At 43.3% G+C, this 23,378-nt stretch overlaps 2 pseudogenes; one reads left to right on the top strand and one right to left on the bottom strand.

The window, feature by feature from the left end:
* The first annotated feature begins 16,639 nt into the window (after positions 1-16,639).
* LOC122911725 lies at positions 16,640-17,583 on the top strand (annotated as a pseudogene).
* A 465-nt stretch (positions 17,584-18,048) lies between these two features.
* On the bottom strand, positions 18,049-22,740 carry LOC122911738 (annotated as a pseudogene).
* Positions 22,741-23,378: the final 638 nt, after the last annotated feature.

A 23,378-nucleotide genomic window follows, 5' to 3' on the forward strand; every position in this document is an offset into this window, starting at 1 on the left:
TGAGCTAAGGAGAGGGGCAGGGAAGAAGACTCCTTGGCAAGGTGAAAAGAGAAGCTCAGAAAAACAAGACTGTACCATCAGGCAGATGAGGGGCCTCAGTTAACACTTGTTTTCCTGCTGCAGGCTCACCTTTCCGATGTATATTAGGCACTTACAGGGGAAGCAGAGGGCCTTTCCTGCATCTGCTGGGTTTTTATTACTTTTAGCTCTGAACAACTTTTATGTGCCACTTTTTGGAGCAGCCTGCTTTGTGTCCCTACAAGAACACAGAGCAGACCCTTAACACAGTGACATCAGTCTTTCTGCTTTACTAGCAGTAATTAGAAAATTATGCAAACAAAAATCGAACGGGTTGCATTTCCCATCAGCAAATACACTGTGACTCTTTCTTATTAGGCATTTCTAGTTTTGCACAAAGGAGAACATAACATTAAACATATCAGGTGGTCTGGTTAAATTAGATTTTGACTTAACGTAAGAGATTATCAATATCCTTACTATTATGAGTTGAACTGTGCTTTTTCTCAGAGAAGATATTGTTAAGTCCCCCTCCTTGGGCCCTGGCTTCCTCAGTGTGATCTTACTGGAAGTGGGGTCATCACTGATATAATGAGTGAGGATGAGGTTATCCTGGGGTAGAGCAGGGCTCTAATTCAATATGACAGGTGTCCCTATAGAAAGACATGCATCTTGTGAAGATGAAGGACTGAAGTGATGCACCACAAGCCAGGGAAAGTCAAACTCTGCTCACCAAGACCAGAAGCTAGAAGAGCCAAGGAAAGGTTTTTTCCCTAAAGGGCTTCAGAGGGAACAGGGCCTTGCAGACACCTTCCACACTCAGAACTAGGAATCAATACATTTGTTTTTATTTTATTTTGGCTTCTCTTTCTTTCTTTCTTTTCTTTGCTTTCTTTTCTTTTCTTTCTTTTTTTTTCTTTTTAACATTTCTGTTTTAGGCCACCCTTTTTGTGGTACTTTTTTTTTTTTTTTAATATTTTATTTATTTGCAAGAGGGAGAGAGAGAATGCACACAGGCAGGCTCCCTACTGAGCTACATGAGCAGCTCATGACCTGAGCTGAAGGCAGACACTTAACAACTGAGCCACCCAGACATCCCTGTTTGTGGTACTTTATTAAAGCAGCCTTAGGACTCCCGTATGTTTAGCAAATGCACAATGAAATAGTGTAAAATTATGTACCAGATACTAAGAGTCTTTTCAACATATAATTATTATAAAACCCTTGAGACCTCATCTGTGATACAATTTAAAGGGAATACACTGGAGGGCGCCTGGGTGGCTCAGTGGGTTGGGCCGCTGCCTTTGGCTCAGGTCATGATCTCAGGGTCCTGGGATCGAGTCCCGCATCGGGCTCTCTGTTCAGCGGTGAGCCTGCTTCCCTTCCTTTCTCTCTGCCTGCCTCTCTGCCTACTTGTGATCTCTCTCTGTCAAATAAATAAATAAAATCTTAAAAAAAAAAGGGGAATACACTGGAAATTAAAATAATAATAATAAATTTGGAATCGAATTTAAGTGAAACTTGACGATACAAAAATAGGAAAAACAAAACAAAATAAACAAACCCAAAACCAGAAAGCAAACAAACAAATAAACAAAACAAAACAAAACAAAAAACCCAAAACCCTTGTATGGGGCATACTCTTTCCAGTGGGGCACTCGGGCTGTACACATGCCACTAAAAGAGGACTTCGGGTGCTTCCATTTTGACCTCAAACTTTTTGGGTTCTTTCCAGTTCGAGTCTCAGCTCACATGGAAGATCCTGAGAGCCAATCATCCAGAGGGAAACTGAAACCACCCCCTCAAGCAGTTAAGAATGGCCCTAAGCCAGCCAGTCCCCACCAATGATTGACTCACAGATGCCATCGCTTTGACTTCCACTGCCTACCTGCACTACTACTCATCCACCCACCTTCGCCCTACATTTTCCTTAGAAACCTGAGAGTATTTTCAATACTTTGGAGAACAGTCTTTGAGAGGCCACTCTGCTGTCTTCCCACTGTCTGCCACCTGAGAACAAATCCCTTTCTCCTTTCACCACCACTGGTTTCTCTGCCTTTGAGTTTTGTCAGCAGGAATGGCAGAACCTGGTCTGTTTGGGACTCCAAAAGATGCGGATCCCAGTCCTTCGCTGTGATGTGGGAAACATAGGCAGAAGAGAAATTATTAAATTCCCTTACTGTCTACAGCCCAATGGCAAGTCCTTCAAACAGGCAGAGTGACATTCCTCTAGGAATTCAGCTGCCTTGATGCTAATACTTTGCTAAGGGCAAAAGGCAATCCTAGCCCAACCCCCTGGATCCTGCACATCTACTTTAACATGTAAAAACTCCTTTAGAATTTTCCTGATGCTCAAATGTACCCTCCATCCCCCGCCAAGATATGTGTTGGCAATCATCCTCCGAGCATATGACCCACTGATGACCCCAGTGCAGCTCCTTCTGCCCAAAGGTCCTGTCCTGGAGCTGTAATAAAACCACCTTTTTGCACTAAGACATCTTAAGAATTCTTTCTTGGCCGTCACTTCGGGCTCTAACAGTTTTCTTACATCAAGCGGCTGTTGCACAGCTGTCCCACAGCCACAGCAGGACTAGCACATCCCCTGCAGGGGACGAGCCTGGGGATGGAACAAACACGACTTGTCATGGGACACGAGCCTGTCACCTTTTGCAGGGGTAGCAACAGTGAGCAGAGCCCAGGCGAAAGGGGTCCTTGGCGATGCTGTGGGGGTGGCGCCTCAAGACAGGGTGAGGTGCACAGAAGTCCAGGATCAGGGAGGACATCGCGCAGGGGGCAGCCGCTGGCGGGATGGCGCCCCCGCGAGGGGCATCCGGCCACTAGTGGGGACTTTCACACGGCACTGGGTGCGTGAGGAAGGTGGGCCAAAGGTAGCAAGCAGAGAAACGAAGAGGCAGGTGGTGTCCCCACGCCAGAGCTGGAGAGGGGAGCAGAGATGGCCTCCCAGGGGTTTTACGGGCAACGGACGCGAGACCCAGCCCTCGGATTGTGTCGGAGCGATGTCCGGGCTCATCACCGGAGAACACAGGGGCCTTTAGTATCCTACCCCCGCCGTCCCCCCCACCCCGTACCCGCCCAAACACGTATGGACTTTGGCCGACTGAGGGCCCCAGCGCTATAGCCTGAAGCGGAAACAAAGTGACCCTGCCCAGGGAGACCGCCACTCCTCCAGATCCGCTTCCGGGTCTGCCAGAAATAGGCCCCGGCGGTGCAGGGAGGGGGAAAAGAGCGGGTCGGCAGCCGACGCGGGGGCGGGGTCTACGAGTGGGCGGGGACTCGGCTACCCGTGTGCCCCGCCCCATCTGCCAGACTGAGCTTGGTCTTCTGGTTTGGATTCGTTTGTGTTCCTCTGGCATCACGCAGAGCCCCTAGCGATGCCTCCTTACTGTTCTACAGTAAACGTTTCCAACCGCTCAGGGTAAAAGCTTACTGTGCTGTGGACACTTAGGCCGGAAGCTGAGATGTTTTCCTCTTACTAGTCGGGAAAGGTTTGAGTCTGAAGCTGCCTCTGCTAGCAAGTGGAGACGTGAGGGGGCGCTGGGACCTCCGCGGGGATCTGTGTCGACCGTGGCTCCACTCCGGACCTGTACCTGCAGCCCAGACAGGGAGAATGCCTTATTTAGGTGATGGAAGACTGGAGATGTCTGTTCAGGGTACACGAGCTGGAAGGGTCAGGCATACCTCGCCTGTGCAGAACGTGTAGCTTTGTACCCATTTCCACCAGAACACAGCTTCTGTTCTTCACCACCCGCAGGGCGGCTGAACAACCAGAGGATTCAGGTCCAGCAGCTTTCAAGGAACAAGGATGGGTGGGTGGGTGGACAGGAATCTCATGGTTTAGATCACCAATCTATTGCTTTAAACCATGAAATAGGGGCACCTGGATGGCTCAGTGGGTTGAGTGCGGGACTTCTGATTTCACCTCAGGTCGTGATCTCATGGGTCCTAAGACTGAGCCCCTCCTAGGGCTCATTCCTCAGTGGGGAGTCTGCTTGATAGTCTCTCCCTCTGCCCCTCCCTCAACGCACACAGGCTCTCTCTAAAATAAGTGAAGACATCTTTTTTAAAGAATCAATTTAGGGATGCCTGGATGGCTCAGCTGGTTAAGCCACTGCATTTGGCTCAGGTCCTGATCCCAGGCTCCTGGGATCAAGTCCCACATCGGGCTCCTTGCTGGTCTGGTAGCTTGATCCTCTCTCTGTCTCTGCCTGCTTGTGCGCTCGCTCGCGCTCTCTCTCTCTCTCTCTCTGACAAATACATAAATAAATAAAATCTTTTTAAAAAATCAATTTAAAAAAACCTTGAAAATAGGTACTAGTTACTTTGTTCATCTATCTTCAGTGTGTTGATCTATATATTATATGCTGGAGGTGAGCCATAAATCCATGTATCTTGAAATAGTTGGATGATACCTACTTTTTTTTTTTTTTTCAGTTCACTGATTTTTTTTTTTCTGCCCTACTGTAATCCCACCTTTGATAGATATTTTGTTACAGAATCCGAAGTCCAGGTTCCTGTGGCTCAAAGGCCAATACCCAAGAGACAAGGCATGAATTTTTGTTTTGTTTTGTTTTTTCTTTTTTCTTTCTTTCTTTCTTTTTTAAGTATACTCCACACCCAGCATGGGGGACAGTGTGGGGCTTGAACTCAAGGCCCTGCTCTCAGGACCTGAGCTATGATCAAGAGTTGGAGGCTTACCTCGCTGAGCTATCCAGGTGCTCCCCAAGAGATGAGTAATGATTGGAAAGGAGTTTGAGCTTGATGCAGGAGTCTGGCCACCTGAAGAGAAGGCAGACTCTGATGACACCAGCCACAGATGTTATCTCAGTGCTTAGAATTTGTACAAGGGGTCTTGTTCCTTATGCCCCAGGGGTTGTGCAAGGGTGTCAGGGGTCTGGATCCTTAGTACCTAGAGATTACACAGGGGGTCTGGTTTCTGTTTGGTGGAGCGCAGAGGTGCTCTGTTGTTTCTAGGAAGGAATGTATGATCTATAGATATTCAAAGATAAGCTAATCAATCACAGAGGCTAAGACTGTTTGCTATAGTTCAGAGACTTCTAGATTGACTGGAGAGGCCAAGACAGCTTCACAATGTGTGTGTGCAAGTGGAATAAAGAGTATTTCTTAGGGGCACTTGGCTGGCTCAGTGGGTAGAGGGTGCAACTTTTGGTCTCAGGGTCATGATTCTGAGCCCCACATTGGGTGTAGAGCTTACTTAAAAAAAAACCAAAGCACATCATTTACCAAAAGTGTAAGAAGAAACAGTACTTAAATACAAATATTTTATTGTACAGAACTATCATAAGCTATTTTAGCAAAGATAAAAACTAATGAGTTTGTGATTCAGCCCAATCATCAGAGGGAAACATGTGCCAAATAACACCAATCCTAGGATGCCAGCATTCCCCTGAAAGGAAACCAGGTTTCAAAATCTTTCACAGGTTTCAAATTTCTCACTTGTTTCAAAATCTTTCAGAAGATTTCCTGACAATCTGGTGAGATATTGGTATGTTGATTATCTTTAAAATGACCAACTCTCAGGGTGCCTGGGTGGTTCAGTGGATTAAGCCTCTGCCTTCAGCTCAGGTCATGATTTGGGGGTCCTGGTATTGATCCCTATATCAGGGTCTCTGCTTGGCAGGCAGCCTGCTTCCCCCCCACACCTCTGTCTGCCTCTCTGCCTACTTGTAATCTTTCTCTGTCAAATAAATAAATATTTTTAAAAAATGATCAACTCTCCTCAAACAATAAAAACATATGAAGAAAGTACAAAAGCATGAAAACAGTTGGAACATATAATGCAAACTGATGGAGAAGTGGTCCCAATTCTTTTTTTTTTAAACATTTATTATTGAAGTTAGTGGACATACAATGTTATATTAATTTCAGGTGTATAGCATAGTGATTTGACAATTCTATATGTTGTTCAGTGCTCACCATGATAAATTTACTCACCATACAATGCGGTATTATTGACTATGTTTCCCATATTGACTTATTTAAGAACTGGGAGTTTGTACGTGTTAATCCCCTTCACCTATTTCACCCATCACCCCACCATTTCTCTCTGGCAAGTGCCCACTTGTTCTCTGCATTTAAGAGTTTTGTTTTTTTGTGTTTGTTTTTTAGACTCTACATATATAAATGAAATCCTATGGTATTCGTCTTTCTCTGATTTACTTCACTTTGCATACTGCCTAGGTCTGAGGCTTTATTTTTGTTTTAGTAGTCACTGTATCCAACAAAGGGCTTGAACTCACAACCCCAAGATCAAGAGTTGGATGTTCCACTAACTGAGCCAGACAGGTGCCCCAATCTTGATTTTTCTTAAAAAAAAAAAAAAAAAAAAAAAAGATTTTATTTATTTGACAGAGAGAGATCACCAGTAGGCACAGAAGCAGGAAGAGAGGGTGGGGGAAGCAGGCTCCCCACCGAGCAGAGAGCCAGATGCAGGGCTTGATCCCAGGACCATGAGATCCTGACCTGAGCTGAAGGCAGAGGATTTAACCCACTGAGCCACCCAGGCACACAACCTTGATTCTTAATAGCAAAAATCTTTTCCATCTGAGAACTGCTACCAAGGCCACATCCTAATACTTTGAAAACTTCGATGTTCATAGATATTATATGGTATAGTTGAATTTGACAAGTACTTATGCCTGTAGAGTTTTCAATATGGTCATCTAGGACAGCACATCTCAAAATCCCAGATGGTAGCCACATGATACAATTCCATTAGAATCTCCGGCATATTTTTTCGAAACTCCCTGGGTAATTCTAAAGGACTGCCCTGTTGGAGAAATCACATGTAGGATGTCTTTATTTTTTTTTTTTTTTAAGATTTTATTTAGTTTTTTGACAGAGAGATCACAAGTAGGCAGAGAGGCAGGCAGAGAGAGAGAGAGAGAGGAGGAAGCAGGCTTCCTGCTGAGCAGAGAGCCCAATGCAGGACTCGATCCCAGGACCCTGAGATCATGGCCTGAGCCAAAGGCAAAGGCTTAACCCACTGAGCCACCCAGGCGCCCCACATATAGGATGTCTTGAGGCAGATTCAGTCATGTGCTGAGCTTGTTTCCTCTGCAGATGGCTCGAGTACAACCTGTGGTCTACAGGTAACCAGAACATCTCTTCCAGTGTATGATCGAATAAGGTCCATAGAGAAATATAGAAGCTGGGGAACTTGGCTGGCTCAGTCAGGACAGCGTCTACCGGTTGATCCTGATGTCATGGGTTTAAGCCCCAACCTTGGGTGTAGGGATTACTTTAAAAAAAGAAAGAAAGAAAGAAAGAAAGTTTGTTCTGTTGTGGTTATTATGTCTGCATCAGGAGCTGTAGACAGTTGAGAGAATAGGGAATTCTGAGTGCTGGCCTAAGTCTACCTTTCCACCTCCAGGTAAGGGGGCATCTTTGAGGATTACCCCAAAGGATGTGGTGTGGGTTAATACCAGGTGTGGGGAGGGTGGGGACAGAGGAGAGGGTTACCTGTTTGGTGGACAGAGTCTTTTTAGGATTTCCAGTGATAAAATAAAGGAATTTTTCAACTTTTACTGCTTATGGGCCCTGCTCCTGGCCTCCTAGGAAAGCTACACTTCAACATTTCAAGGACATAATGACTTGACAAAACCTCAGAGTGTGGGCTTTATTTCTGCCTTGAGTATACATTGTACATCTGCTTTGTTAAAAACAAAACTGGAGGGTCTTCTGTTAAGCAAAATAAGTCAATCAGAGAAAGACAATTATCATACAGTTTCACTCACATAGGGAATATAAGACATAGCCCAGAAACTATAGGGGAAGGGAGGGAAATTTGAATGGGAAGTCATCAGAGAGGGAGAAAAACCATGAGAGACTCTTAATTATAAGAAACCAACTGAGGATTGCTGGAGCGGGGGGTCGTTGGGGGGATACGGTAACTGGGTGATGGATATTAAGGAGGGCATGTGATGTGATGAACACTGTGTGTTATACACAGCTAATGAATCATTGAGCTGTACATCAAAAATTAATGATGCACTATATGTTGGCTAATTGAATTTAAATTAAAAACAAATCAACAAACCTGGAGCATCAAGAAACAAAACAAAATGACAACAAAAACAAATGAAAAACAAAAAAAAGGAGCAAGCAAAAAGATAAAGGGGAAAAAAAAAAAGCCTCCCTGGTTTCTGAAAGATTAAAATCATGCAGCCTTGCAGATACTAAAAGAAGGTAAAGTCCTTAGCTTTCCAGAATGTCTTTTGTCATGATGATTTTTAACTCTTCACATACAAAAAAAGCACATAGCCTTGCACTAAATGTTCCTTTCCTGGATCGTGTCTACTTTTTGAAGATTGTGTGTCTGGGGCAACTGTCCTAACTTGAGCTCAAATAAACTCTTTTCCTTTTTCTTTCTTTCTTTCTTTTTCTTTTTCTTTTTTTTTTTTTATTTATTTGACAGAGAAAGACACAGTGAGAGAGGTAGCAGAATTAAGGGGACGGGCAGAGGGAGAAGCAGGCTTCCTGCTGAGCAGGGAGCTGGGATCTTGGATCATGACCTGAGCCAAAGGCAGATGCTTAATGATGAAACCACCCAGGTGCCCTTCCTTTACCCTTAAAAAAAAGTTTCTTCATTTTGCTTCAACGTCAGAAAGGAGGGAGGGAAACCAGAGTCTTTCCAAAACTTGTAGGCTTGGTGACTCAGTGGTTTTTCTTCTTTCCAAAATGCTATCTTTCAGAAAGCTTGATTCCTTTCCAGTTTTCCTGTCCCACAAAAGTCCCATTTCAGGTCCAGTTTACTAATTTTTCTCATTTCCAGTAATTAGATGTAACATAGTTGTGTTTTAAACATCTCTGAGTATTCTCTCCTGTGATACCATGTATTTGGTCATTCAGGTAACCAAAATTTATTTCAGATATATTTGGTTTTCATTTGCAGTTCCTAAAAATGCTTCAGAGTCATAGAATTGAAATAAGAGGCTCATTATTATTTTTTTAAAGATTTTGTTTATTTGACAGAGAGAGACACAGCGAGAGAGGGAACAGAAGCAGGGGGAGTGGAAGAAGGAGAAGCAGGCTTCCTGCTGATCAGGGAGCCCAATGCAGGGCTCAATCCCAGGATCCTGGGATTTTGAACTAAACCAAAGGCAGTTGCCCAATGACTGAGACACCCAAACATCCTTCCCATCTCGCGCCCCCCCCAACCCTGCCCCATAGGCTCATCATTAAGGAAGGTGACTTTTGGCCTTCACCAAAGGGCAGGGCTGTCCAGAGATTCAACCTTGTCTTTAGAGGGTTGGGAATTTTAGTCCCACCCCTTGACTTCCGGGGAGGAGAGAAAGGCTGGAGGTGGAATCAGCCAGTGGCCGGTGTCTTTGTCAATCATGACTATGTAATGAAACCTCCAAAAAAAAACCCCAAAAACCCAGTTTCTGGAAAGGTTTCTGACCTGTAGAACCTCAACAGCTTCATGTGCCAAAGGATAAAAGCTCCTTTGTTTTCTGTCTTGCTCTAGGTATCTCTTCATCCAGCTGTTCATTCATGTCCTTTAAAAAAACTCGTATGTCATTGTTTCCCTGAGTTCTGTGAGTCACTCTAGCAAGTTAATTGAACCTGAGGAGGAAGCTGTTGGCACCACCAAACTGTGGCAGGTCAGTGCGAAGAAGAGGTGGCAGCCTGAGGCTGGTGGCTGGCATCTGAAGTGAGGCCATAGTGGGATGGGGGGGGGAAATGGATATTGGGGTGGGACACACGGTTCAGGAGGCTATCCTGTAGGACCAACCCTTTACCCTCTGCAATCCAGTGCTATCTCTGGGTGGATCATGTCTGAATTGCTTAGTGTTGTGTGGGGGAACACCGCACCCTGCCATATTGGGTACACAGACTCTAACAGATACACCTAATGAGTACATTCTCAATGAGAAATAATCAAATAGTTTCACAATATTAAGAATATGAAAGTATCAACATTTATTTATTATTTATTTAGATTATTTATTTATTGAGCACACCAGCAGAAGAGGGACCTAAAGAGGGAGAGAATCTCAAGCAGACTCCTGTTGAGCACAGAGTCTGACAGAGTCTGAGGTGGGGCTCCATCCCATGACCGTGAGATCATGACCTGAGCTGAAATCAAGAGTCTAATGCTTAACCAAGTAAGCCACCCAGGCACCCCTAAGATATACGAATTAAAATAAAAAAATAAAAATACATGCTACATATTTTTTAAATATTTATTTGAGAGAGAGAGAGTGTGTGCTCAAGCGCGTGTGAAACTGTGGGGGGGGGTTGGGGGTGTGGTGGGAGGGGAAGAAGGAGAGGGAGAGGGAGGGGGAGAAGAAGCAGAGTCCTGGATGAGCAAGGAGCCTGACTTGGGGTGTCATCCCAGGATCCTGGGACCACAACCTGAGCCAAAGACACACACCCAAATGATTGAGCCACCCAGGGACTCCATATTCTATGTATTTTTAACTGATTAAATAAGTAGAATGTATATGTGTTTTTGTGTATGCACATGTATATGTAATGGACCTTATATTATTGTAATTAGTATTTTATTTTTTTAATTTTCTGGTGTACTGATTGATGGGATACATGAGCACAGGCATTTATATTGCTTAGTGGTCTGATATGTGGTGAATATTTCTATGTGTCTCTCGAGAACTAAAAATATGTTTCTGTTTTTCTTGTATAAAATTTAATATATAATAGGTCAACTCATTCTTTTATTTTTCCATTATTGAATTTTACTAGTTTGTACCAGCTTTATAACATGATACGGACAGAGCCATATTAATATGCCTCTGAAAATTGAGGACATACACATTTTGCTCTTTTGAGAATAACAGGCCAAAAACTCCTCGTGAACAAGATGACTTCACGACTCAGTCCTGCAGATGGCTATTCTTCCAGTGCTTCATGAGTCACGGAAGAGCCCACCATCATCACGTTCCTCGCCCCTGTTTCCTGCTGGCATGTCTAATTGGCATGTACACATGAGAGGTAACATCTACCTGGGTGTCTGGGTGACTCGGTTGCTTGGGCAGCTGACTGTTGGTTTCAGCTCAGGTCATCTTCTCCGTATCCTGTGATCTAGCCCTGCATGGGGCTCCCTGCTCAGTTCAGCATAGAGGATTCTCTCTGTCCCTCTGCCCCCTGCCCTCAAATAAATAAATCTTAAACAATAATAATACTTACTTAAGACTCTTGCATTTCTTTTCAGGGCTGCATAGCTCATTTCCATTCTTTTCAGGATTGACTAGAATGTGTGCATTGACCACAGTTACTGACCCTTTCATCTCCTGAAGGGCGTCTTGGTTTCTTACAAGTTTTGGCAGCTATGAATGAAAAAAGCTGCTATCAACACTTGTGTGCAGAACTTTGTGGGGACATAAATGTCCAATTCATTTGGGTAAAAACCTAGGAGTGTGGGCGCCTGGGTGGTTTAGTGGGTTAAGCCGCTGCCTTCGGCTCAGGTCATGATCTCAGGGTCCTGGGATCGAGGCCCGCATCGGGCTCTCTGCTCAGCAGGGAGCCTGCTTCCTCCTCTCTCTCTGCCTGCCTCTCTGCCTGCTTGTGATCTCTCTCTGTCAAATAAATAAATAAAATCTTTAAAAACCTAAGAGTGTGATTTCTGGATCACATGAGAGGTCATTTAATTTTGTGAGAAACTCTCGTCTGTCATCCAAAGTGGCTATCGCATTTTGCATTTCTCATCTACAGTGAATGCAAGTTCCTGCTGTTCCACCGAGTGTTTGGTGGTGTCATTTTTGGAGTATAACTCTCAAATGTACCCTTAACATATATCACTGTTTCAGTTTGCCATTTTCTAACAATGCATGGTGACAAGTATCTGTTCATATACTTTTTTGCTATGTGTGTGTCTTCTTGGTGAGATGTCCATATAGATCTTTTGCCCATTTAATAAATCAAGCTGTATGTTTTCTTATTGTTGAATTTTAATAGTTCTTTGTATATTTTGGATCATCGTCCTTTGTCAGATATGTCTTTTGTTTTCTCCCAATATCTGGCTTGTCTTCTCATTCCCTTGGCAGTGTCTTTCATAGTGTAGAAGCTTGTAATTTTAATGAACTCTGACTTAGCAATTATTTTTTTCATGGATTATACCCTTAGTATTGCATCTAAACAGTTATAGAACCTAAGGTCATCTAGATTTTCTCCTGTTATCTTCCGGGGAGTTTATAATTTTGTGTTTTGCATTGAAGTCTGTGATCTACTTTTCTAAAAGATTTTATTTATTTATTCCTGAGAGACACAGAGAGAGAGAGAGTGGCAGAGGGAGAAGCAGGATCCCTGCAGTGTAGGGAGCCCTGTTCGGGACTCAATCCCAGGACTCTGCGATCATGACCCAAGCTGAAAGCAGACACTTAACTGACTGAGCCACCCAGGCACCCTGTGATCTATTTTGAGTTAATTTTTGTGAAGGATGTAAGGTCTGTATCTAGATTGTATAATTATTATTTATTTTTATTTGTTTGTTTATTTATTTTTACTTGGGTGTGCATGTCCACTTGTTCCAGAGCCATTTCCTGAAAAGACTATACTTTTTTAAAAAGATTTTATTTATTTAATTGTCAGAGATCGTGAGGGCTAGGAGTGCAAGCAGGGAGAGCAGTAGGCAGAGGGAGAAGCAGGCTCCCCTCTGAGCAGGGAGCTGGTTGTGGGACTTGATCCCAGGACCCTGGGATCATGACCTGAGCTGAAGGCAGATGCTTAACTGACTGACCCACCCAGGCATCCCAAGACTATTATTTTTCCATTGGATTGCCTCAGCTCCTTTGTGAGACCAACAAATACATTTGGCTGTATTTGAGTTAGTCTATTTCTGGGATCTCTGTTTTGTTCTGTTTAGCTATTTCCCATTATTTTACTGGAGATATACTGCCTTAATTAATGTAGCTTTATATTAAGTCTTGACATTGGGATGTGTCAGTCCTCTGACTTTTTCTTCTGCTTTGACACTGGGCTGGCTTTCCTGGGTCTTATGCCTCTATCTATATACTTTAGAATCAATTAATTGATACCTACAAGTAATTTCCCAGAATTTTGGTTGAAATTTCATTGACTCTACAGATGAATTTGGGAAGACCTGTCATTTTAACAATATTTAGTCTTTTTATCATGAACATAGATTTAAGCTGTGCTTGATACATGCCATAATATTTTATAGCAATATTTTCAAATAACATTTCATAATTTTGGATCTCTAGGCAGATAGGAGGGGCATGAAATATTTGTGGTTATCTTTGTGAGATTTCTGGATATTTTTAGGAAGTGTCATCCTTCAATATTTTTGGATCACCTACATAGCAATGGTTCATCTAACATTTAAGAGTAGTAGGATGCTGGGATGCCTGGGTGGCTCAGTTGGTTAAGCAGCTGCCTTTGGCTCAGGTCATGATCCCAGCGTCCTGGGATCGAGTCCCACATCAGACTCCTTGCTCGGCAGGGAGCCTGCTTCTCCCTCGGTGTCTGCCTGTGCTCGCTCTCTCTCCCTCTCTCTCTGACAAATAAGTAAATAAAATCTTTGGAAAAAAAAAAAAGAATAGTAGGATGCTGTTGATAAAACCGTATGACCTTGTACTGTGTTCGGTGAGGGACCTCTTCTGTGAATATTGCCACTTATCCCATAGACAATGCTCAGCTTAGAATTTATATTCCTAGAAATATTCCTATCAACTAGGCTTTTCAAACAATTGGACTGGGACTGGAGAAACATCTCTAGCTAATCCCATGCTCTTTGTATTGCTTTTCCTTGAATCCTTCTCAGGCCTTCTATATCCTCTCATCCTTATTTTGCAGTTCTTAGGCTAGGCAGAAAGAGACAATTACTGGGGAGGGAGGCAGTGAAATTCTTAGGCAAGTACAGAGTCCAGTGAAATACATTTGGATCACTGCCACCCCTCCTCTGTCAGATGCAAACATTTCCTGCTTCTGCCACCTGAGACCCTGTCTGCCTCCAATTGTTGTGGAAAAAAAGGAAGTTTCTCCCACACACAAAACTTGTTTCTTTGCAGAGCCTCACTAGGATCTTATCATTGTTTCTGGGAATTGGGATCTGGGAGAAAGTTTTAAAAACGTAGTCTCAACTGCCTCATGTGTCACTGAGAGTTGAAGTGATAATTGTAGTTCTGTGGAGAGGTGAGGTCACAGAATCACAAACCCTTATCTTAACACTGGCTGCTTCCCTCACACACAGAAGCAGGGACTATCATGACTGGCCCAGTGAGCCCACATCCTGGCAGCAGGAAAGACTGGAATGTCAGTCCAAGTGACACAATGTGTAAGGGAAGGAGGTGTATTAGGGTCTGGATCCAGGTTGGACCACATGGCTGGAGAAAGGATTCTACTTGTGAAGAAAGTGGCTTGATGTCAGAGCTGTAGAGATAGGAACAACAATTCCTGAGGCACAGGCCAAGTTACAGAGAGACTGGAGATCTGAGGTCCTCCTTGGGACTAACTGCTCCAAACATAGTTTAGTGCATATCCCTCCCTGATGGAGATTGTTGGGGTTCATTGCATGTAGTAACACAGTCTGATGTTTGCAGTCCTTAAAACTGCAATTCAGAAGGGGCACCTGGGTGGCTCAGTTGGTTAAGCCTCTGTTTTTGGCTCAGGTCATGATCCCAGGGTCCTGGTATTGAGCCCAATGTGGGGCTCTCTGCTCAGCGGGGAGCCTGCTTCCTCCCCTCTCTCTCTGTGTGCTTGTGCTCTATCTCTCTCTGTCAAATAAATAAATAAAATATTTTTAAAAACCTGCAATTCAGAAATTAATATGCTATTCAATCTGTGCTGTGAAACCACAGAGAAATTGACATGATTGATATAGTTACCTCATTAAACTTCTGTACATGTGATAATGAGTTTCATGGAGCTAAGCACATCCTATCTCATTGTGAACAATGGGACTGAGTGGCATTTGGAGAACCATAATTGTTTTTCTTGTATGTATGCTTGATGCATCTAGTGAAGATAGTAATTATGTCTCTCCTGAAAATGTTTGTAATCTTTTGATCAAGGAAGGACAATTTTCCTCTGTGAAGTTAAAACAGGAGACTTTCAGGAAAAGGTAACTTCAACATGTGAGGGATTTGGACAGCCGAAAAATTAAGGACTTCAGCATGTTTTCAGCTTGAATATATCTTTAAAAAAAATATATTTTATTTATTTATTTGACAGAGAGACACAGCCAGAGAGGGAACACAGAAGAAGAAATGGGAGAGGGGGTTCAGTCCCAGAACCCTGGGATCATGACCAGGTCCGAAGGCAGACACTGAATGACTAAGCCACCCAGGTGCCCCTTAAATGTATCTTCTGATATTCTACATGGTTTTCAAAGTTCTAACATAATTTTTAGGCTCACCCTTGCATTTCTCCTATTCAATGCATAAGATTTCATGCCTTGAGATTCATTTTGCATGCTTGTTTTTATTTTATTATCTTTTTCAAATTGACTAGTTTCAGTTTTGTTTTTTTTTTTTAAATCAGAGCTATTTGTATGCTCTCTAATGAGGAATAATTTAGATCCTACTCTAAATGTTTTCTCAATCTCTACATGTTTTATTTAAATTACAAATCCCACAGTTTAGGGTAAAAGTGAAATATTACACAATAATTTCGATGGTGGATTCCATTGGCCAAAAAAAAAATCACATGATTACTTCTCTTGCTGTATTAACACTGGTCCATATTTGGTAAATCCATTTTGTTCATGGACAATATTCAGGTTCTTACTAAGTTTTCATCTTCACTCACAAGTGATGATGATTAATGGAACAATTAGTTTAGCAAGAATAAGAAATTGGCACAACCAAACCTAAATTGAAATGAATTTCAAAGATGATAATGTATGCATGCATAACAGTGGGTTATTTAAGGATACAACCAGGTAGGGGCACCTGGCTGACTCCATTGGTGGAGTGTGCAGCTCTTGATAATAACTCAGCTGTGAGTTTGAGCCCCATGTTGGGTATAGACATTAGTTACAAATAAATTCTTTAAAATATATATATATATATTATTTGACAGAGAGACACAGTGAGAGAGGGAGCACAAGCAGGGGGAGTAGGAATGGGAGAGGGAGAAGCAGGCTTCCCGCTGAGCAGGGAGTCCAGTGCAAGGCTCGATCCCAGGACCTTGGGATCATGACCTGAGGTGAAGGCAGATGCTTAACGACTGAGCCACCCACGTACCCCACAAATAAAGTCTTAAGAAAAACTAAAAAAAGATATGACCAGGTAGCTATAAGAATATAGCCTGCTGGTAAGCACTCAACTTTATTGCAACCTGGCCATTGCAATATTTAAATGAGTCATATAATCTCATTATAATTAAATTCTTGGCTGTAAAATGCACATACTTGTAAATACTAAATAATTTACAACAGGTAAAGCATGAGTAAGAGTGACTCAATGAGCACTATACAAAGAAATACATCAAACTTGAGAAATCATTAATTAACGAAGATGTGTATTGGAAAGAAAGTCTCAGGGGAAAGAGAGCAAGGGGAGAATTTTGAACTTATTTTCCACAAACAGCCCACGGCTCATGTGTTCATGCAGCCTCCTCTCTTTGTGGATGCGAACACTGAGCTCCGGATAGTGACAGAATGGCCTTAATGGGTGTGAAATTTGCTGTAATCTTCCTATTGCAGATGGTCCTTGAAACCCTGGGAACTTCTTGCTTTTCTGTCATTGTTCATCATCTCTTGGCTTAAGGGGATACAGGTCAAAGTCCACAGATTTGCTTTTGTTTTTTTTTTAGGCACTTGACTTGAACTAACTCCTTGGTCATTCTCTCCATAGGAATCCCAGTGAAGGCTTTTGATTTATTTTCCCAGTGACCTCGGATGCAAAGTTGTTTTCTTAGTCCACAGAGTGTCCAGAGGGTTGTCTATGGGCACCATGTGCCTCCTGAATGTCTTCCATGCCATCACCATCAGCCCCTGGAACTCCTGGTGGGCAGCGCTTAAAGGGAAAGCTCCCCAGTACATTGGCCCCTCAAATATCCTTTGCTGGATCCTGAATATAAACATAAATATTTTGCTTCCTGTGTATGTCACTGACAAATGGAACAACAAAAACACTTCAGAAAATATGGAGTTTGGATACTGGGCTTCTACACTTCACGACAAAGACACAGACTTACTATATATGGTATCGATATCCTCCCATGATGTTTTGTGCTTGGGACTCATAAGTTGGGCCAGTGGGTTCATGGTTTCTACCCTGTAAGGCATAAGCAGCAGGTCCAATACATTTATAGGACCAAAGTGTCCCCCAGATCCTCCCCTGAGATTAGAGCCACCCAAAGCATCCTTCTGTTGGGGAGCACCTTTGTGTCTTTTTATACCCTCTCTTCCATCAATTACATGTATTTTTCTATTCTTCACAAGGCCAATTGGTGGCAGATGAATACTTCTGCCCTAATCAATGCATGTCTTCCAACTGTCTGCCCCTTTGTTCTTTGAGTCACGACCACTGTGTATCCAGACTCTTTTCTGTGTGCCGGAGAAGAAATACACAATTCCCTCATCTCATCAGAAAAATTTAAACTGTCTGGTTTCCACTGTGTTCAGCTGCTTATACACTCATTCTTCAAGGAATCTTCAGCAAAATTACAGTCTGTCTCATTTTACATCGAGTTTTGAATAAGACAGAAATTTCTGCTACAATAGTGACTAATGGCCACTTACAAATGAAATTCTGTGTAATTATTATGGAAGTACTCATGTAATTGCATTTTATTAATGGCTGTAGTGGAGAAATTCAGAGTCCAATAAACAAAACATTCTTGAAATACTGTGGAGATACTGGAAATGTCTTTGGATATATAATTTTTTCCAAAAAAAGTCACTGTTCAAATTTTATTTGGTATTTTAGTTGGTATGACACTTAGTTGGTTGCATGGTCTTTTTACATTATACGGCAATGTACACTATATTCTGACATACATGGTACATAAAGTAAGAGCCTTTGGAACAGTTATGCACAATACATGCAATAATTAATTTATACATTGGAGCCCAGGATGTGACTGACTGGAAAAGATGGACTAGGCATGTTGGGTGTCGGGTGAAGGAACCAGAAGTTACAGAACACACAGGAAATATGCATCTGGTTTGCAGAGCAACTGCAGCATATGCAACATTGGCAGTGATGCCTCTGAGATGAACCCATTGAGGACTACAAAGGCAAGTATCATCCAGCATTAGGGTATAGCTGCAGGGCTTGGTGAGTCATTCCTATTTAGAACTTTAGGAAACTGATGCTTTTTCCTTATGCCATTTTGATATTACTTAAGTAACAGATCAGATAATAAGGACAATGTACACAATCTCCAACTAAAACCCTGTCCTAGTCTAGACAGTGAAGTGGTACATTAGAAAACTTCTAAACTGCAGCTCCTTTCGGTTCCCCCAGAGAGTATCTGCACTCTTCTTCAAATGGGCCTCTTCCTCAGGAGTTAGAGTCACGTTCACTGTCGCCCTCAACCCGCAAGGACGACAAGAAGCCCCGGTTCAGATGTATCTTCTCTCTCTTTATTTCCACTAGTCTACACACTTATATATGTTTACATGACCAATCAGTGAACAAGGCGACCAATAAGGGGCCAAACAATGGGGAGAGCCAATGAGAGTCCTGTTACTATGCTGATTAAATTTGAAACAGCCAATGACTATGTCCTCCTTTAGGCAAGCTTCACCAGAAAGTTCCTTGTTTACTTGCAGCGTATTTTGCTGGCAGTGAGCCAAGCGCCATCTTGTAATGGCGGGGACTTTCCCGGCCGGAGGCGGTCCCCGACATCTCCCTCTTTTTTGTTTTATGGCAGAGATCGTGCCTGTCTTAGGTCTTCAGTAGCAGAAAACATCCTTACCCATCATCAGACACAAGATATCAATGATCTCTGTCCTGTCTTAGGTTGGTATGTTTCTCTACTGATCTTACCCGTCTTTGACTACCGATCTAGCATGCTTAGCCACATCTGGGGAGATGTCCCAGCCTCTATTGACATAAGGGCTTGTACTATAGCTCAGCTCTGCTTTCGCTGCTGTGTTCTCCATTGGCAAACTTTTCCGAATAGAAGCAGAATGCCAGTAAGGAGGAGGACAAGAAGACCAATTGTGCCAGCCCATTGTTTGGTAAACTGGAACATATTGCTGAATGTTTGAAATAGCTCTGGGAGGGAAGCTGGTTGCACATGCATACTCATGTGAAATTTTGAAAATCGTCAGACCAAGCACCCTGCAAATACTGGGAGAGCTGTCGGGAGACATTCTGTAAGTTACTCATATTAGTATAGGCTATGGGGGTTACACAAATTGCCGGAAAGGGTGCTACACATCCCAGTCCCAATAGGGACCCCAATATGTCCACTTGTTCTTGAACCAAATCCACTCTCTGGTTGACTATCAGGATTCCTGCTTGCAGATGTGCATTGATCTGAGTGTGTTTGAAGGGCAGCCGCCGTTCCTTCTGCAAGGGTGTTCACAGCTTCCGCAGTGGGCATAGTTGCAGCAAGCGAGACTGCTGCTGCCATGGCAGCTGCTGTAGATATAGCCAATGCTGTCACAATGGCGGCTGTGATACCAAAATCTCTCTTATTTCTGGATAGCACCACCGGTAACTTGTCCTCTGGAATGAAAACTGGGATAGGAACATGGGTAGGGATACGCATAATCACAGCCAGCTTGAAGGCCGTGAGATTCCAGCACTGGGAAAGATAGCAATTCTTATTGCAATTCAACGTATCATTCAGCTCACTAGCATTTGTTACGAGGAAAAGGAACAGTGGCGAGACCCATATGGGAGTGGGCTGGTAAGTAATATTATTGGGACAAGACACATTAACTGTTGTCTCAAAGGTACTAGAGTCATTTTGTTTATAAGAACAGTTGAGGGGTTTGCCACCATTTAACATGGACACTGCTGAGATAGCAGTACATGCTCCTAGCAAGTTACAGACCTGCCACGCATCAGAGGGAGAGGAGGGAATATGAGAAAAGAATTAGTCACTGGTAAAGGATATAGCCATGCTTTAACCACTGCTCACAGTTCTCTGGCTTGAGTCTGCCACAGGAGGTGTAGCATCCCCAGCGTTATCATCAGCATCTTCAGCATCATGACTGGTGTTCAGAGGCAAGGCTGCACGCACCAGCCACTCTGGGATCCAAATTGGAGCCTCTTTTTCCTGTGGAAAAACACATACAGACCCCCTACTCCATACTAACACTGGATCTGGTCCATTCCACTTTCCTGTGAGGATGTCCTTCCAAAGTACTAAAGGCTTAGGGGGAGCAGCAGCAGCACTTGCATGTCTGTCTGCAGCTGATTTACCTGTTTTGTCCAACGTTAAAAAAGTCAAAATAAAGAGAATGGTGTTGAGCTTATCTTTAGGGGACCTGAAGGTGTCCCCTATTCCCCCTTTTTGTTTATAAAGCGCATCTTTTATTGTAAGATGCGCACGCTCCACAACACTCTGTCCTTGTGGGTTATAGGGTATTCCATGTATCGAGTGAATGTCAAGTTGTTGTAGGAAGGCTTTAAAGGGTTGTGAGGTGTAGGCTGGACCATTATCTGTCTTTAACTGGCATGGCTTTTCCCATGCCGCGAAAGCCTGTAGGCAATGGGCAATAACATCTCTGGATTTTTCCCCCGTATGCACAGAGGCAAAAATTATTCCAGAGCAGGTATCTACAGAGACATGAACATATCTTAACTTTCCAAATTCTGAAACATGTGTGACATCCATTTGCCATATATGATTAGGTAACAGACCCTTAGGATTAACCCCCAAGGATGGTGCAAGTAGTAAAGTCAAGCAGTTTCTGCAGGAGACTACTATGTCCCATGCCTGTGCTTTTGTTATGTTAAATTTGAGGCGAAGAGTTAAAGCATTCACATGGAACAGCTTATGATAATGTCTCGCCTGTTGCACCGGGTCCTCAATGGCAAAGGTTGATATGGCCCCCAGGCATTAATAGGTTTTACAGGGGCCAAACCCTGGATCACAGGTGGTCCCATTGAGGTATGTTTAGCAAGCCTTCATCTAGGAACCATGGAGCCACCTTTTCCACTGTATTCAAAAAGGCCCAAGCAGTTTTTGCTTTTAGTGGAGTTCCATTGGCTTACAGCAGGTCTTTTAAAGACCCTTCTAACCGCACTTTAGATACTTCAGATCCCATTATGAACACACAGACAACAGACGCGGACGTTAAAGACACTAACACATTAACTTTATACTTCAGTCGACCTTTATTCCGCACTTTACCGCGGAATAAAATCCCGGCTCTATGGCCGCCCGCTTCTTATTGTGGTCTTGTACAAGATTGCCACCACTTTAACCGTGGTCCCTTAAGAAAATCCCGGCTCTATGGCCGCCCGCTTCTTATTGCGGTCTTGTACAAGATTCCCTGGTCCCTTCCCCGCTTACCTGCGGTTTTTCTCCTTGCAAGGTTTACTTACTCATTAACTATTCCCGGGTCTCAGCACCATTTGTCGCCCTCGGCCCGCAAGAACGACAACCAGCCTGGCATGGTGTTAATGCTTCGTCTCTTTATTTCGACAACTTTCTTAGCTTATATGTGTCAGGGTGACCAATAAGGGGCCAAACAATGGGGAGAGCCAATGAGAGTCCTGTTACTATGCTGATTAAATTTGAAACAGCCAATGACTATGTCCTCCTTTAGGCAAGCTTCACCAGAAAGTTCGTTGTTTACTTGTAGCATATTTTGCTGGCAGTGAGCCAAGCGCCATCTTGTAATGGCGGGGACTTTCCCGGCCGGAGGCGGTCCCCGACACTTCACAACATCTGAAATTCCATTCTGTCCCAGGACACAAGGAACACTAAGGAAGACATCATCTTTTATTCCATAGAGTCCCTTAATCATGGTGGAGATTGGATGCACCCGCCTAAGATTCTTCATTATACTTTCTGCCAAATCTGTCACAGACAGTCCTGGGGCCCAGGCAGTGTAGACTTTCAGTTTGATCACCTCATAGGCACTGTCAACCACCTGTTTGTGAACCTCTTTTCACTGATCTTTATCTGCATCAGTGCCTAAGTCAGGGTGCAGATTCTTCAGAGGCACACCAGCAATGTTTACTCCACTCCATACAGGGACACCGGTGTCTCCATGCTCCCCGAGGATCCACCCGTGACAGCTTAATGGGTGAACGCCCAGCCTTTCCCTCATTAGGTGACGGAACCAAGCTGAATCCAGATTGCAAGCACTTCCAATAACACGTTTTTTGGGAAAGCCACTGATCTTCCAAGTCACATAGGTCAAGATATCCACTGGATTGGAAACAACAAGAAACTTCCAGTTTGGGCTGTATTTTACAACATTAGGAATGATGAACTTAAAGATTCACGTTATGCTGAACCAAATTAAGACGGCTTTCTCCCTCTTGCTGACGTGCCCCAGCTGTGATACTAACCAGCTTGGAGTTTGCAGTCGCATTATAGTCTTTGCCGGAGACAAATTTTGGTGTTCTAAGGAAAAGGCTTCCATGCGGAGATCCATCATCTCTCCCTTCAGTTAGTCTTCCATGACATCAACAAGAGGAAGTTCATCTGCCAAATCCTTCATTAAGATACTAATGGCACAACCCCAACAACTGTAGTCTTATTTGGGGGGACATGTTCCTCCTTAAGAAGATTCTGAATCAGCTGATCTTTCAGAGTTGCCATTTTGGACTTAGAACCAAAAGGAATCGAGAGTTCACGTCGGGAGGACGAGTGTCATCAGTGCGCGCGAGACTGGATCTAGACTTGGCAGCAGCCGCTAGGAAACGGAGCGGGAGGGGCCTTGAGTGGAACCCCGAGGCTCGCATATGTAATTCTTAATGTGAGATACCAAATTTTCTCAAGATTTACTGGCCATGTGATAGTAAGGCCAGTGCCTTTTTTTGGAGGGGGAGGGTTTCTCTATTTCTTCCTAGATAGGCCAGTGCCTTTCAAGGGAATAACATGTGGGATGATCAGAGAATTCAGGGTTCTAAGAGGGTTCTGGGTTCTGTATTGGGATGCAAGTGGCCTGAGGTTAAGCTGGGGAAAATTAGGTTTTAGTTGTGAAGGACAATGACATCCAGTTGGTGCAAATTGTGTCTTACATCCTTAGAGAATGGTGTTTGAAATAAGAAAACATGTGTGTGGAGAAAGATGAACATATTAAAAATGTTTTCAGTTGAACATTGGAATTGTGAACTCCAGGGGATGAAGGAGAATCTTGCAGGAGGATATGTTAGCTAATGTTTTAAAAGGGTAGAGGTGGAAAGCAAATATTAAATAAATGTTTTATGTCTGTGATAAAAAATGAATCAATTTTTAGGGTCTGAAACAATTTT

This window comes from Neovison vison, chromosome 7 (genome assembly GCF_020171115.1).
Source record: "Neovison vison isolate M4711 chromosome 7, ASM_NN_V1, whole genome shotgun sequence".
NCBI lineage: Eukaryota > Metazoa > Chordata > Mammalia > Carnivora > Mustelidae > Neogale > Neogale vison.